This window comes from Pistacia vera, unplaced genomic scaffold (assembly GCF_008641045.1).
Source record: "Pistacia vera cultivar Batoury unplaced genomic scaffold, PisVer_v2 Contig719, whole genome shotgun sequence".
NCBI classification, from domain to species: Eukaryota; Viridiplantae; Streptophyta; class Magnoliopsida; order Sapindales; family Anacardiaceae; genus Pistacia; species Pistacia vera.
In genome coordinates, this window is record NW_022196578.1 from 128350 (window position 1) to 133001 (window position 4652).

Below are 4652 nucleotides of genomic sequence, written 5' to 3' on the forward strand. Positions count from 1 at the left end.
TCAAGTCATATCACTTTAGTTCATGAAGTTTCATATCAGATCAAATTTCTTGTTCAAAAGAGGTTTCCTATCAAATCAAATTCCAAATTTACCTAAAGTATTCTCTTTCCATGGTCAACGTTGGTGCCTTTGACATGAACTACCACTGGTTCTTTTAGGGCTACTTTGTATACAAGACCGAAGAAAAACGATGCTATTAGTATAATTCCTGTAGACAATTGCAATATTCAATGTTGGTCATCATCAACAAATTTTTTTGTTGTTCTATCCATTTTTATGTTATTGGTATAAATAGGTCATATTCTTTGATCCTTAAGTTAAAATCATTGAAAAAGTAGGACAAAAAGGTGAAATTTGTAAGCACTGCTACAGAATATGAGTAAATAACCGAAAGTAAAAATTCAAGTGCTAATAATAAGGGGAAGATAGTTTAAAGGATAGAACTGTTCCTGTTCACTAATGTGATCTGAACCTAAAACCTGTCTAGTATGATAGCAAGCATTTAAAATAACTTAATGCACTGCTCACCTCTTTGACAGTATTGACAATTCCACTTGCAATTACGTCACATTTCAAAAATACTCCAAATATGTTCACCAAAATTGCTTTAATTTTCTCAATGGAAGTTAATATTTTAAATGCCTCAACTACTTAATCCGGCACCATTCACTACGCACCCAATTTCACCATCTAAGCCTATGTAATACAGATCAATGACAATTGAGATGTAAAAAAGTTTATGCCCACTTCCAGTAATGTCCGGCCACACTTACAAAAGAGTTCAAACAATTTCCTCACTTGTTTAGTACCATCGTTTCTATTAGCGGCCTTGTGTAGATAATCCACATCAGAAGCGTATTGGGAATGTCTTGGGCTTATAAAGGGGGAAGTCCCTCCACCTAATAGGTTAGCTTTTTAGGTGTGAAACTCCTAGCCTGTGACAAGTGGTATTAGAGTGGACTCGATGCCCCTCCAAGCACCCACACGGGGGCATGTATGTATGATTGTGGGTCCACACAAGAGTGAGATGGATAAGTAGGCAGGGGCCCTCACCTGTGACGAGAGTGTCACAGGATTGGGTGGGAGAGAATGTAACGAATCCCACATCAGAACTGTATTGGAAATGTCTTGGGCTTATAAAAGGGGGAGTCCCTCCACCAAATAGGTTAGCCTTTTTGGGTGTGAAACTCCTAGTTTGTGACAAGTCAAGCATCCACGCGGGGGCATCCACATGTGATTACGGGTCCACACGAGAGTGAGGTGGATGGGTAGGCAGGGGGCCCTACTTGTGACGAGGGTGTCACAGGATTTGGGTAGGGGAGAATGTAATGAATCCTAAATCGGAAGTGTATGGGGAGGTCTTGAGCTTATCCGCCGTGGGGGGGGGTGGGGGGGTGGGGGGGGGTTGTTGGGGGAGGGTGTTGTAATAACTGCTGTATACTAATAAAATACAGTACAATAATAAAAGTAAATGGGCCCAAAAATTTTCTTGTATATGTATATACATTCTTTGTACAAAAGAGTGTCATTTACAAAATGCCATTCAAAACAGGGGATAGTGTGGCTATGTCCTCGCTTGCCGACGCCCAACCGACTGCAACATACCTAGATCCTGCAACCACAAAGGAAATTAACGGGGTGAGCACAAAATAATGCTCAGTAAGTAAGTCCTCTACTGTCTATCCCCGTAACTATTCTCTTAATTCTTCCTTACACTATTCTGTTTCTGTTTCTCTTTCACACAAACTTTCTTTTTATTAACCTCTACTGTATGTCATGGCCTCATCTTGCCAGAGGCACGGTCGGGTGGAGTTCACACAGCACCAACGACTCTTCGGTGACTTTCGGGTGGAGATCACAAAGCATCAACCCATCTTCATAACTATGGGTGGAGATCACAAGACATCAACCCGTTTCTCATAACTATCGGTGGAGATCACAAAGCGTAACCCGTTTCTCATAACTATCGGGTGGAGATCACAAACCGTCAACCCGTTTTCTAACTATCGGGTGGAGATCACAAAGCACCTACCCGCTTTTAGTGCTTTTTCATTCACTCTACTCTAGCACTTCTCATTCTCTCTACTCTTAGAGTGTTCAATCACAAAGTTTTCTACTCTTTTCTTAAGTCACTCCTCAATGCACAATTAATGCATATGGATGGTTCATCTCCACTAATGCACTTATGAGATGCCAACATGCAATATGCAAAAATTTAGGCTTACTACTATACTCAAACCTCTCTTAGCATTTCATCAAACAAATCAAGTGCTATAAAGAAGCTTTACTATAACAATAGCTCTATTTCTTTCTCTAACCATCTCAAAGGGAGAAAACTCCCTCACATAGCTATAAATCCTGCCAAGGATAACACTTCTAAAAAGGTTTACTCAAAACCTTCCAAACTTCATCTCAACTACATCTTGTCATCACCTATCAACACTTCTCTAAATGAGTGTATTCAATCACAACATGGATAAATAATCTCAATTTCATAGCATATAAATGCACATAACATGCATACATAATTGCTATTAAACTCTACTTAAGAAAATTCTCAAACCTCAACTTGGGTGGGGATTTACTTACTGTGTAATGGAGAACTCCACTAGTACTTTCTTTCCCTATTACTTGCTTGACTTTTCTCTACCCTTTAAACATAAAACCATACAACTTTAATACACAAATATATAAAACCTCACATCCAAGCAAGAATCCTTACCTTAGGATGCCTTAGAGATTGATTTTCTACCCCAATCACTCCAAAAAGCCCTCTAAAAATCCTTGAACTAATGAAAGAGGAATTGTGAGGAGTAGGAAAGAGAATGGTGGTGTGAGAAGAAGAATGAAAGGTTTGCAATGACTTAAATCCTTTTAACTCACTTATAGGCAAGCATTCCCATATTGCCCTTACTCTTCTTGGGAACATTCATCTATATCTGTAATTCATCACAATCACACCCCCACACCAACATATTCTCCATGAAATTTTCTTACATTTACTCCCCACTTTTCCTACTAATTAGGGGTAGAATGGTCAAATTGCCCTTAGGGAAGAAAATATCTAAAACTTTTATAAAGTTTAGTACGACCGTCGCCGGCGAAGACAATTCCGTCGTCACGGCGAAACACTCTAGCAGCTCACCGTGGGCTTAAAACACCTCTTCGCCGTGGCGAAGCTTCTTCTTCGCCCCACGAAGCCTGTACCCTAAAATTTCGCCAATTCTTCATATTTTCAGGCAAACACTCAACCAAACCAATATCATTACTATAAACGGACTCAAAAAAGAAGAAAATAAGAACATTAGCTACATACCTCAAGTGGGGCGTTACAGGGGGGAGGGGGGGGGGGGGGGGGGGGAGGGGAGGGGATTCTTCCACCTAATAGGTTAACCTTTGGGTGTGAAACTCTCAACCGTGGCAAGTGGTTTCAGAGCGGCCTCGATCCATCTTTCAAGTGTTTCGCCAGCACCCATGCGGGGGTAGGGGATGTCCACGTGTGATTGTGGGCTACATGAGAGTGAGGTGACGGGTAGGTGATAATCCGTGAATTATACCCTTTTCATTAGACCTTTTGTTGGATTTCAGGTACTTTCTAGTGCATTTTGACCTGGATTGTTGCTTAATTCTTTACTTTTCGTGTTAAGTTAAAATGAACATTGTGAGCAAATAAGGACAAAATTGGATATTTTTGACTCAGAAATTAGCGGATCTCAGAAGATAGGAGAGTTCCGGAGGAGGATAAAGCACAATGAAGCTTGTTCCCAAGGAGAGCACCGAGAATCGAAGAATCAAACGAAGAAGCAAGCAGAGTGGCAGTTCTGTAATTTCGAACGTTTCAAGAAGCTTCGCCCGGCGAAGGAATTGTCTTCGCCTCGGCGAAGTAAGCCAGGACGAGCGTGTCTGTTCACCTTCGCCGCGGCGACAGTCATTATTTTAGTTTTGTAAATGCACGTTTCGTTTGCTGCGTGTTTTGGCTGGTTTTTGGACGAAGTATAAAGAAAAACTTAGCCTTTTGCCAAGGGTCTTCGTCTTTTTAGGGTTAGCTACTTTTGCAATTTTTCTGAGTAAACTTTGAGCGATTTTGTTTGTTAAAGGGGAGAAGACTCGATTTCTAACTAGAGGATTCATCTTTTGGGGAGATTCTAATCTTTATCTCAGTTTCATTATGTTGCACTTGTTTATTTCCGATTTTCGTTTTTGTATATTGATTTAGCTATGAACAATCTATTTTGGTTAGGGTTTTGATGGTAGTGGATTTTAAAGGTTAAGGGTTTGATTGTGTTATTTTCATATGAATATGCTTGGTTGTGTGTTACTCTGATTTTTAATGCTGTATGATGAACATGGTGAGATGAGAAATGAATCATGTTAGGCTTCTTGGGTAATCACCATTATAGTATTCGATGCTAGAGATAGATTCAAGAATTATGAAATCATTATAGGATTCTTTTGCTTAATGAGTTTGGAATTATTAATCTTTAATTTTGGGTGCGGAAGGTAATAAGGATGAATAGGAAAATATAGCCGAGAGGTATGTTTAAATATTAGTGAGTTCGATTTACAACCATTCGTATGAATGTGATGTATGTAATTTTTAGGTTTAACCCATAAAAATCCAATGAAGTCAAAACCCTACCCGTTTACTTGAT